The 13,945-nt window shown below is 32.2% G+C and overlaps 1 protein-coding gene across 1 annotated transcript in view; it reads right to left on the bottom strand.

Moving 5' to 3' along the window:
- Positions 1-1,654: 1,654 nt before the first annotated feature.
- The window catches only part of LOC143915452 (uncharacterized), a 668,062-nt gene continuing 655,771 nt past the window's right edge, over positions 1,655-13,945 (bottom strand). The window contains exon 2 of the mRNA XM_077436112.1: positions 1,655-2,101. The gene's annotated coding sequence lies outside the window, so the exon portion shown is untranslated. The remainder of the gene's footprint in view (positions 2,102-13,945) is intronic.

The raw sequence follows: 13,945 nt of genomic DNA, 5'->3' as shown, positions 1-13,945 counted from the left end.
GATTATTCAAAAAGAAATTTTAATAAAAATAAACAGTGTTTTATTATTTTTATTCAAGTATATGTAGTATACCTATGTTTTAATTAAAGTGATTTTATAAAATTTATATTTGGAAATCGTGGATGCACATGTTATCCAAGTAAGCAAAAACGTATTTCTGAAGTCAAATAACTACTTATGACTAGAATCAAATGATTCATTAAAGTCACTCTTACATAGCAAAAATATGTGCTAGTCTCATTATCGAAGTTGTATACATATTATCAGGGCGCCATAGACAATTGACGCTGCAAGGAACCGCCATTTTTATTTTTTGATTATTAGGTTGAAAAAAATAAAAATAATAATTTGGCTTTCTTTGAACTTATAAAACATTTTATATTCAACTTAATTTTTCTACTCGAAGTAACAATACTGATTGTAAAATATTATAATTTACGTGGATCGCAGGAAGTTGACTGTGAAATATCAACGGCACACGAAAAAATCTTGTAAAACAACACACTGTCTTCAGTGCAAATGGTAATTTGGAATTGTATTTTGTATAAAACTAGTGTTGTGTCCGTTGATTTCAACGCGTGGTTTTGGAAAGGAATTGATACATGATTTAAAATAAAGTTACAACATGTATAGTAATAATTAATCGGAATCGGGAATCGGAACTGAAACGGGGATCGGTATCCGGAACTGAAAATGGAGGCCGTATCCGAAACAAAAAGGAATCCAGAATCCGGAGGCTATAATAATAATATAAATAATAAATGAGATGATGTTTCAAAATAAAAATATGCAAAAATTTTGACCAAATAGTGAGTATTTTACATACATAGAATAACGTCAAAAGGGTTGAAAATAGAATTTTTCTTAACTAAAAAAAGTATTTTTTTCAGTGAAAAGTGACAACTATCCCAATATACGTCTGATTTTAAATACGTGTTCGAAAATTTAATAACTTTTCTACATACATATATTGTACGTCGTCACAAAACATATTACAAAATATACTAGACTCAAAATAAAATGTGACTTGATGAATGAAGAAAACATATTAAACAAACCACAATTTCAATTTTATATGAAATTGAAATATAAAACTATATAAGCTAGTTATATGCATACGTATATGTACTTTCGAGCGTGAATAAAGGGGTGGGATTGGGAGGAGGGGTGAAATCCCAAGATCGGGAATACAAAGTAGCCCATACATACAAGGTTTACCAAGCTGGGTCATATTCCTTGTCAACCTTCTTCAGGTCGCTTACCGGCTTACACTAACCTGTGTCCTTCCTCTTCTTGACCACAACACGGATTTTTCCTGACAGGGTAAGTGCTGTGTTTACACCTACGAGCTTTCCTTAAAACTATGTGAAATGTTAAACATTGAGATTTATGAAGAAAACTTTGCATTCGGAAAATTCTCAATATTTCATGCTATGATTCGCTCGGAAAATTTGACACTTACACTGTATATGGTAGAGTGATCCGATAATTATGTTGATTGTTTTTCTCTTATATTTTTGGGATTTTTTTCGGAACATCGGAAATCTTTATTGTGTTTGAAATGTTGATTTATGAAAATCTATAAACTATATTGTTTATTTATTTTAATACCTGGCTTAATTTATAGGCAAAAATCGTATAACTTTTTGTTCAGGTGCTGAAGTACATGTATATTATTAGAATCCATTTAAAATAGCTGTAATTAAAGTAATCCTTAAATGATAAATCACACAATCTTGGAGGCCAATCAACTTTGATGATTCTGGAAAAAATATGATTATTGCACTTGGTTCAATGAAGCAATCGTTTGATGATATGCATTGTTTGTTAAAATCAGAGCTAATTTACATTCAATAGAAGCTAAAATAATTATCAAAAAATTTCAATCATCCCAATAAAGTTCATCCAGATGATTTCTTATAAGCGAATGTGAACGTGATTTTGTATTCCATGTAATTTTATCACCAATCAACTTTCGATACATATAGATGGAGATTTTCAATGTATTTTATTTAAGAAATACTTCCAACATAACCGTCGGATCACCCGTTAGATTACACTCATCTTATATTTGATAGTTGCGCTTTATTTTCGTTGGCCACTTTTGTTTGAGATGTTCAATGGGGCGAACGCAAGCGGTCGCCGATTGCCGACAAGAGATAAATTATTATCCAGGGTACGGCCTCCATTTTTCCTCATCTGGAAACGACTTTCGCACTCACGGGAAAGGAGCTTAATCGAGCATTCGACCGACGGGAAACACACCTATTCCGGAAAACGCAGGTGAAACGTTTCTCGTGTCCACAATTATTTTTAACCCTTTCATCCCCCCCCCTCCCCCTTCACCCAGCCGATCCAATCTAAATCACTCTAGTTATTACAGAATTCATTCGGTAGTCCAGCATAAAATGTGGTATTTTCGTTACGTTATGGTTACAAATGAAGTGTTTCGAAGGGAGAGGGTTTTAAACTTGAGATAAGCACGTCATTTGTATGGCTAAGCAACTGTGTGCAGTGCGACTCAGACCAGTATCATCGTCTATTGTAAACATGCTAGTAGACTTGGATAGGTCCAATTTGCAAATATACTAAACCGCAAATCAACATTTCGCATTTCAAGTTGAAAAGTATGAAGTACTTACATTGTGGATTTGATATTACATTAAATCTGGCTGGTTATTTTGCTATTTTGTATGCTTTTCGGTTTTTTTAGTACAAACCGTGCCATATGTAGTTACATGTGTTATGTTGGTATATTAATAATTATAAAATGACTTACGTATACATGTAGGTTTATAGAATTATAATTTATTTTAGTTTAATGGCTAAATAAACAACGAAAGTTCTTAATAGATGTGTTCTTAATAGAAAGTTCTTTATATATTTATGTATGAAGAAATAGTGATTGAGTTCAAAAACGTATTATATCTCGAATACGATATTGAATTTCTTCCGTTTGGTTAGACTTAGTTAAATTTTTTGCAATTTTTTTGTATAGTTCGATTTAAAAAAGGACGTCTTACCCTAAATTGCCTAATGTTGTGCTCAAATTATGAATATTTAAATATATACCTATAGTATAAATTTGTATATCTTCTTCCGAGTTATTTTTAGTATACTTTCATATTTCTTATTTACTGTTATTTTATTATAAATCATTTAAATATATAGTGTTCCTAGCAAAGCATTTATTTATTTTCATATGAAAGTATGACATATCTACATAGAATCAGACATATAATGTATTGTATGACATATCTACATAGAATCAGATATATCTAACTATCATCGTATAAATGATTTACAAAAGCATTATACTAGAACAAAAAATCGATAGCTACATAGATCATTTCATATTAAAAAAAAATATTATTATATTAGGAATTGGAATTTCATAAACCGTCAAACGGTAAATGATTTTTCCTACTACCGGTATACCGGTAAATGAAAAAAAGGCTTTTTTCGTGGATTAGATCAGTGCTTTCCAAATTGGGGGTCGCGACCCCCTGGGGTGCCGTAGGATTTCTCGCGGGGGCCGCGAAAATATTCAGTAGAAAGTACAAATATTCATTTATGAATATTTTTCCACATTACATATTTAGGGAATTTATATATTTAAGTTTGTTAAATAATAACACATTATATGAAAACTTTCCAACAAAAGCTTTCTTTGTGGTCAAAAGGTATTAGTCAAGGATGCACGGAGATGTTTTCGTGTTTGAATGATTTTCTCACGAATAATGAAATATCACTGTCGACTTTTGTGAAAAATGTTATTCTTGATCACATGGCCGAATCGATACTATTTTTCAAAAAATATTTCCCAAACTTGAATGAGGATGAAAGGAACAATTTGATAAGAACACCATTTGCCAAGTCCTTAAAATATGACCATATTAAGTAAACAGCGCAAGAAGAGTTGATCGATATCAGATCAGATAATTTGCTTGAAGTGGAATTTAATGAAAAAGTATTTCAGAATTTTGGTTAAGGCGATTAGAAACTCTTATCTCTTATTCCTTTCGCGACTACGTACCTATGCGAAACAGCATTTTCGTAATTACTTATATTTAAAAATAAGCAAAGGTCATGCCTTTCTACGGAGACTTTGGAAGATGCTTTGCGAGTTAGCATTTCTGACATTGAACCCGATATCAATTTGTTATGTAAAAACATGCGACCTCATCTATCACATTAAATTGTTTCATGTGTGTATAGTTTTTAGATTTAGGATTCGTGACATGAAAGTAATTGGGAAGCACCGGATTAGATAGCTCTATGTGGTTACTTTTCCCAAAATCGTTAACCTAGATTGAATCGTAAATAATTAAAAATAAATCTCAGGTGAATAATATCATATTTTATTTGCAATAAAGTAAATCCGTAACAATAAATAAATTTTATTTTTTATTTTTAACCAATCATATTTATTTATATAAAGTTTGAACCATTTGAAACTAGTATTATATGTATATAACCCTCTGATCGCATTTATAATAATTTTGTTGGCCTGTGTTGCCAGTGAATTTATCAATTAAAAATTGTCACATTTAATACTGAAAATTAGCTTATTCCATACAATCATAATCCAAAATTCGCTATTTGCAATTAAATGCGTGTATATATATACGTTATTCGCGATTAAAATAGTTTCCAGTAATTATTGATACATTTTAAAATTTACCGGCTTAATTAACTCTTTATAATTACTAGTGTTGTGCCTATTTATATTTAAATTATATAATATAATGATAATTTATAAAATTGTTCTTGACTTGCATACAATTCACGTCTCGGAAAGATGAAAAATGCGGACGGTTGGTATGTACATATGTATGTATGTATGTACATGGTGAGCTAATTTCTTCGAGAGATTTAAAAAGCTCAGCCGGGAAGACGGATCTGGATGAGTTTAATACCTTGTTAATACAAGATCTCGTATAAAGGATAAGCAGTCTTAAAGTTCCCCGGGCTGTGCAATTTGTAACAGTTATCTATAATGGTGTCTGGTTGGCCTACAGCGAAATGCACTCGTGGCCGATGCAACTCCCGTTGCGCTGAAACCATTTATTTTTATCACGGCTTACCAAGCGTCTCTAGACCTTTTTCGGAGTCAAATAACATCCTATTATCAACATTTAGAGCACGTTTTATTTAAAATTCATTTTTTTACAAGTATACATTTGTACATACGTTTGTGCAAATTGTCTTCTTGCTGCCGTGGCTTCTCATTTCTATTCATCAATATACAGGTACATATGTATGTACTATATAGTATGTATTGATGAATAGATATGTACATACATATGTACTACCCGATGACATATCATCGCATGGGTGTTGGAATTTTGAGTAATTAGATAAAGCTAGCAGGCGTTGTCCCGTAAAGCCGAGCATTTCCGGGATTCATCTGAATTAAATTCGTGAAAATTTGGCTCCAACCCCTCCCAAAACATTTTATACCTGGTCAATTACAAACAGCATTTTTATTTTACAAGTCGCTGAATTACGAGACACTGAAAACTCGCAAATTAACGAGACATCTATGAATTGTACATAAATTTTATTGTACATTAATCATACTCAAATAGTGGAGACATAGTGAGTAGGAGGATTTTTATCCAATTTTTAATCGGGAACCGTTTCAACAATGAAATCAGAGAAAATTGGCAAACTCTGATAGGAAACGATCGAACTGGAGTCACAAATATCCAGGTCTGACCAGCAGCACTACAGATATAGTCAGAAAAATTCTTTTCAATCGAGGTCAGCTCATGGGATCGAACCCGGCACCTCAGAGACAGACAGAACTTAATGACCGAGCTATGCCGCTGGCTAATGATAGTGATTTCGTATATATAAAAATTGTGGACTTTCACCGAGGAAAACGCCCGGCGTTGCCTGAACGTTTTTGTATAATAGAATATTGATCTTGGACTTCAAGCCCTTTCAAACAAGTGTACAGTCTGAGATAGGATACTATAAAATAGTATAATAATAATATTGATTTGGTCCCTATTTATTTTCTATATTCGTTGTTTATTTAAATTAAATGAGATTCGAGTTGATGGAACAAAAACATAAACAGTACTAATGAACGTTAAGAAAATACATGTATGATTTCAAAATAAGATAAATGTTTTCATAATACAGTAAATATTGTGTTAAAAATATCCGTGTAATATTAAGAACATGAATCATACGATAATTACAAATTAAACAGAATCATAAACTAATGACGATGTTTATGTGAAACGCGTAAACATTAGATATGGACGCCATATTGAGAATAAAAATGAATGACGAATGATGAAATTTAACATCAACACTATGTACAGGAAGACGATTTCAAAATAAAAAATTCGGATGTGACCATCCCATGACTTTATCTATGTATTTGAGGAATATAAGAAGGTCACAAAACAAAATTCAATAATTAAACATATGTACATAGACTTTCACACATACCGGTTATGAGAGCATTTTCGATACAAATTGAGCGAAAATATAGGGAAAATTACACAATTCAATGTTTGAAATTTTTTTATTACTTAAAATCATCATAATTATTATACACATTAGATATCATTGTAAAGCTCAAAATAAAATAATGAAATATTGTTTTTAAAAAAAATACTACTTCCGGCTTACGAACTCTAACCAAGACATAATCAGCTCTAAGTTAATACACAAAGAATACAAATATAAATTTTCAGCTGGATGCGTTAAAGGGTGTGGACAGAATCGTGGTCACAACATTTTTGACCTTTCTATGAGGAAAAAATCCCACTTCCGGTTCAATAAATATATTAATCTTCTTTGTTTTCATTAAATTAGTACAAGAATTATATTTGAATTTTTTCGTGAAGAGTACACATGTTTAAGGGGTAGAAAAAAATAGTGCAAGACTAAATTTTATAAATAACTTGGTATTAAGCTTTAACTTCTAGATATGGAATTTCAGTTCAATAAGTTAAAAGGTTTCTGAGAAAAACGTAAAACACCTCGATTATCTAGAGAAAAGTACTAATTCCGGCTTAGGAAAAAATATTTTAAGAATATTTGGCTATAAAATTTACAATTTCTATTACATGTAAAAAAAATTCAATCTGATTTAATAAGCCGTTTGGGAAATAATTGAATTCAAAAACTTAAAAAAAAGAGGAAACCTATAAGGGGAGGTACCATTTTCGGTCAACTTAAAAATTTGATCCACTTAAAAAATCCCCCAAAATACACAGACACACACAGCCATTCAGACACACAGATATACAGGCCACAGACACATAGACACAGACACACACATTTTTTCTCGATCATGAAAACGTGATCAGTGATCGATTCTGAGTTCGAATCAGTCAAAATCACAAAACTTCATATATTGTTACTACGTACACAGATAAAGTAAAAAATTTAAAATAAATGTGTCATCGGTCATGAGTTCGATCCCCCACGTGGTCCAATTTTTATTCAAATACCTTTTAAATATATTTAATTTAATATTTATATTTAATTGTTTAATTTGAAAAAAAAGATAAAAATTACCTACCTTTCTACATATAAACAATATAAAACACCGATAGAAAAATTATTTAATTAATTAATTAATTTAATCAATTTTCAATAGATTGCGGTATATTCTTTTTTAATTATTTCGGTCTAGTTTTCCTAGCGGAAACATTCGCATCGAACATTATATATAGAACTTTTTTATTTTGTTATTATTTGTAATAACATACATTCGTATGTCGTTTTGTTGGAAGTGGTCAATCTTAAGTACACATGTATGTCAAATCGAAACGACTATTATAGTACGGCGTTATCTCCGACACACAGTGACACAGACGGAATAGCGAAATTATATGTATGATATGTTCGATTGATGGAATTACTTACCGACCACCATATTTTTTTATTTATTAATATTTTATTTAGTGTTGTTGCGTAGGGGTGGGTTCAGGATCCTAATGGAAGGCCAAAGTCGCTTCACAGCATTTATTCAACGATTCCAGAGGTCCACCACATGGGACCACCACTCACTCCAAAATAATATGATCTACCGTGTGTACTTGTCCTTATTAAGGACAAGTTGCCCAGCATAGCATCCCCGATCCGTTGGCGTGCCTGTTTTCTAGGCTCGTAGGTTTACCCTGGAGAGTAGGCAAAATTTTTTGATGAGAAACCGGTCCATCCAACAATGAAATCAGTTAAACTCTGATAGGTAACGATCGACTTGGAATCACAAATATCCAAATTTGACCAGTAGTACTGCAGAAATCCTCGTAATAAATTCTCTTCAATGGACTTGACCCATGACTTGAACACAGAAACTTTTCGATGGTTAGCATTAACGCAACCCCCGAGCTATTCTACTGGCTACTATTGTACTATTTGACACAAATTTTACATATCAAAGAAGATTAAAATTTGAATCCTTATTAAGGTATTGAGTATTTTTCTTTAATTTCTTTTGAACTGCATGTGTGAATTTTATTCATATGAAAAATTTTAGTTAAATTTGTTTTTCCTTCTTTTAAAATCGTCAACAGTGTTTTATAAAAATGTAAGAGTTTATTTTTAAATAAGTGCCGCATCTCAAGCGATGCTGGATACTTAAGAGCAACGAATAGAAAACCGTGGTAGTTCGCGAATTTCATTTTGAATTTCCACAATACGATAAATAAACGATATTTTCCTTTGTTCTCGTGCATTGCACATGTAGTGGAATACAATCGTACGAATTCGCACACATATCGGCATCGTATAGAAGGGTAGAAGATTAAACGACTTGGAGAGGAAATCATCTGTCAGTCTGGTTTACTGCAGGAAGTCGTCGCATATGTATAGACGATATATGTAACTATACCGAGTATAGCCGAAGAACGTTTCCTTTAAAATATACTGTACTATTGTTCGATTTCGTATTTTTTTGCCCTCCCTTCTTCAGAGAGTTGTTTTTCGTCTGCCAAAACGAATCTGCTAATAAATAACAATAGTTGCCCCCGTCGGCGAAAAACACAACGACCTACGCGCAAAACATAAAGATGATTATTTTTCCACAGCTCCGTTTCGTGCAAATCAGGGGTCAGCAAATGTTTTTATTTATAATATAATATGTTCAGTATTTATTCGAAAAAAAATGTATTTAACTTAATCGATTTTGCATTTTTTTCCCTCTTATCCAGCAGCGTGGCTCGGCGGTTGTGTTGATATTAAGCCCCAAGAGTTTGTCGGGTTCGATCCCGTGAGCTGACCTCGATTTTGATAGAGTTTTTTCTGAGTTTGCCAATTTATCTGATTTCATTGTTGAAGCGGTTCCATCATCAGATTGGCAAAAGCCATCCTACCCACTATGTCACCACAATTTTAAATAATTTCAAGCAATTACTTTCTTTAACATAGATGTCTCACTAATATCTTATATATAGTTTTTGTATTATGCTTATATGTCTGTATTCCTACATATATGTATAAAGTATTTGTATTATACTTATATGTCTAATCACAGTGACGTGTTAGAGGATTCTGTTTAGTCACTGTGGCAAAAATATGTAAATAAATAAATGACATTCCTCACCTTCCACCCTTCTACAAATGATTAGCATGAATACTAAATACACATTGAAGTGTAAGAGGCCAATTGGAAGTTATCAAACTTTCATATTTCATAAACATCCATTAGGTGACGTCACTGCAATTAACTATACAAAAGCGTTTTGTTCCGCACCTGGTCAAAACTTACTCCCTTTGTTATTAAACAAATAATTATAATTTTAGTACCTACTAAAATTTTGTTTGAGAAATTGATGCCCCTTGTTCCTTGGTTAGTAGTATACCATATTTGATGGTTCTCAATTGAAAAGTATACATTTGCATAGCGAACAAACCAGTAGAACAACATGTAAATGAATATGTTACAGTCGAAGTGTATTTTTAGTTGTAATAAATTTCAACTGGCGTTTTAGGTCATTCATATTCTAATACAATTCAACTAGTAAATTAGAACTTTACAAGCGCAAATACACTTTCAACAATGTGTGTCAATTTTAATATTACAGTTGAGTTTTGACAGTTCTGATGGTTTAAAATTCAATAATGCGTAAATATTTGCTAAGTATTACGAATTATGATAATGAGATAACGCTAAGGATGTGTTCAAAACAAAAATGTGACTTTATAACTCAATTTACTAGTGACGTTTTCACGAAAACTTTACCTCTACATCTAATCTGGTAACAACTTATAGTTGAACTATATTATCAGTTGTATTATATTTTGAGCAGTTGGGATGTACATAATTCACCATATGAATTAACTTACGCGGGCTAAACGGAATATATTCCATCAAGTCAAAATATATTACAACTGAAAACAAACTTCAACTATGTATTCAGACTAGTCGAAATATATTACATACAACCAGAATATCCACTTCAACTGTAACATATACACAATACACATAAATTGATTATTAAAATGTAATTAGTAGTATGTAATACAAAATGACTTTTTGTTTTAATTTTTTTTCTTTGGGGCAAATTTGGCCCGCAGGTCGTAGTTTTTATGCCTCTGAAGGCTATATATAGACATTTTGGAGGCCGTTCAGACCCATTCTCGATGGTATGAAGAAAGGTTGAAAGACGGTGTCGGTCCAGCCCCATTAATGGCTCACGTCTGGTCACTAAATTACAGTGATTGCAGGTCAATGTACTGATGACAAAGCGAAGTTTTCCGTCCACTCGAGAGTAGAAGAGGGGGGGGGGGGGGATTGGGTGTATGATGAAAGGCTTACCCCGGTGAAAAGCTCCGGGAAGGCTTTGTCAAAAAAAAGGGAAAATTCCATTAGAACGCCCTTTCACAGGCGGGGCCCTTTCCAACGCTCTCGTCTTTCGAAAATCTTCAAAGGCGCGTCGGAAGGTGATGCGAGAAAAAAAAACAGTTTATTTACCTTAATTTGACTAATTGCGCGCGCGACCTTCGCCAAAATAAAAAGGATAAGAGCGAAAGATAAAAAGGCGATGAAATTCAAAAGAATTTTCGACGCAAAACAATAACAAAGTGAGATCAGGCCGAAATTGAAGGCGGCCAACTTTGAACTGAAATTCCGGGATAACTTTATTGGAATTTTACAAAATTGAAAAAGGTGGATATATTGCATATGCTTATACATACACGTTTAAAGCATATATGCTTTTTTATATTGTGTTTTTTTATTACATATGTATGTATATGTATGTATGTATATGTATGTATGTATATGTATGTATGTAGGAGCATACAACGGGTCTACCTCACGGGCCCGAAAGTGAAACGCCCGCAAATATCGGAAGGCAAACATCAAAAATCGAAAGATCTTAAGTCGAAAGATAAAAAAAGGGTCTCTCCCCCTGTCGTACATACTCACTTAATTTGCGCGAGCAGGATACAACAGGAACAAGAGGAACAGGCTTTTCCTGCCGTATTCTGCGCGCGCACATTAAACAAGGCTGTATGACAAAAAGAGAGATAATTTCACCGCATGCCACTCATATATATTATATATACATAGTACCGTTTACCATGCACCCTTTTTTTTAAACTTTCGACTTAAGATCTTTCAATTTTCGATCTTTGCCTTCCGATATTTTCGTTTTCGGGAGTCCCGTGAGGGAGACCGGCTTATACATACAAACACATTTTAAGCATATATACTTTTTATGTTGTTTTTTTTTTATTACATATGTATATGTATGTATGTAGGAGCATACAACATATGTGCCATGACAGGAATTACTAAAAGGCGACACATATGATTAGATTACCACTATTATGTCACCACTATTTGAGTATGATTAATGTAAATATTACAATAAAAATGTATGTACAATTCATAGATGTCTCGTTAATTATCGAGTTTAAGTCAGTGTCTCGTAATTTAGCGACTTATATAATAAAAAATGCTGTATTGTTTGTAATTTGGCCAGGAAGGCGCATTGGGGTTTACCTGTAATGCCTTCCTGGTATGAAAAAAAAAAAAAAAAAAAAAAGATTACTTTTGTACATAATACAAAAATTTTTTCAAACATACATAGCAGGACATAGAATACAATTAAGAAATCTATGGGCAATCAAGAATTTTTTGATACACAGCAAATTTGCGAGAAATACATTATGTAGGTAGCATTTTATAAGATTCAATAAATTCGAGATGCAAATAACTCAAATCTAATATATAATTTCGAAAGAGACTTTGTATGTATGTAAAAAACATTGTTTGGGAACTTCTTAAAAATGTCGAAATTTCTATGACGACGAGTCGGGTTTTTTTCGATTCAAATAAATGAATATTTACTATTAGATTCGCCATGTTTAAGTTGTTTATATTACAAATACTGAGCGAAGCCGGGTTAAACAACTAGTTTGATATAAACTGAGGAGAAAGATACCGATTGATTGGATCCATCACAACAATTAAGATAGAAAAATTGGAAAATTCTAACATGAGACGGTCGATCTGTCTTTTAAAACCCAAAAAGATCTCGCCAGCAGTGTGTTTGACCAGGACTTGAACCCATTACCTCTCTACTGGTATGCAATAGCTCTATCATTGCACTACGCTGGTGCTTTGTGGCAGCAGTATGGCTCGATGGTTGCATTTATGTTAAGCACCGAGAGGCTACCGGGTTTGATCCAGTGCTAATATTCAATGCTGCTGGTCAGACTTGGATATTTGTGATTCCAAGTTGATCATTTCCTATCAGAGTTTGCCAATTTATCTGATTTAATTTTTGAAACGGTTCCTCCATCAAATTGGCAAAAGCTTACCTACCCACTAGGTCACCAATATCTGAATTTGATTTATGTACAATCTGTAAAATTTATATACAAGTCTAAATCCATAGATGTCTCTATGGTATAATTAATTAATTAATAGTTAATTACGTGTTCTTCAGCATCTCGAAATTCAGCGATTTATGTAATAAAAAATGCTGCAATATTTGCAATTGGCTAAGAAGGCGCATTGGGGTTTACCTGTTAGGCCTTTTTGGTATCTATGTAAATAAATAAATAATTATGCTACGTACATATGCAGTTTTCATCGAATCGATATTAATTATATATAATAATGCCTTGATTTCCAATTTGCGTGTGTGTGTTAAATGACAGGTGATTGAAACGGCAACGCAATGAATAGTTAAACGTGCCGCAATGCGCTTTTGCGTGCATTCCGAGACAATGCACATTTAATGTTGCATCAATTGAATCAATCGAACACACAAAAGCATTTCCAAATCATTCCAAACCGGAACGACGCGATTATAAAACTTAAAACCCAAATCAATTAAAATCGACGATTCTCTTAGCGACTACTACGTTCAAAATTATCATATTAAAAACGGACCATAAAATGTAATATAATAAATATGTATTTCTAAGGAAAGTTCGAATTGGTTCTTAATCGAAAATATAATGCTCATTAGTTATTAATTGATTCATTAAATAAAATCAACAAAACCTATTGAAATCTATGATTTAACCAATTTCCTACTTGGTATGTATTTTATTTATTTATTTTTAATTTATACCAGGAAGGCCTAACAGGTAACCCCAATGCGCCTTCCTGGCCAGTAACATTGTACATTTTATACAAGTATTATTTGTATTATGAATCATATCAATTATTTATTTATTTTAAAGTTCAGACCATTTTAGTATTACTGGAATTCCTAATGCGCCACAATTGTCAAAAAATATAACACAAAAAAAAAAACAAAATAATAATTGAACATAAATTAATACATAACGAAAATAATATACTAATCAATTATACATAAAAAAAATACATTTATACATAAACATAAATACATCCATACATAAACATAAAAAAAACAATAGCATTTAACAATAACAGATAACGTGAAAATATCAAATATAAAATATAACATAAGGAATGTCTTGCACCTAC

This window comes from Arctopsyche grandis, chromosome 8, assembly GCF_051622035.1.
Source record: "Arctopsyche grandis isolate Sample6627 chromosome 8, ASM5162203v2, whole genome shotgun sequence".
Classification (NCBI taxonomy): domain Eukaryota; kingdom Metazoa; phylum Arthropoda; class Insecta; order Trichoptera; family Hydropsychidae; genus Arctopsyche; species Arctopsyche grandis.
Note: the sequence above shows the minus strand (reverse complement) of the source record. Positions and strands in the feature narration are given on the sequence as shown.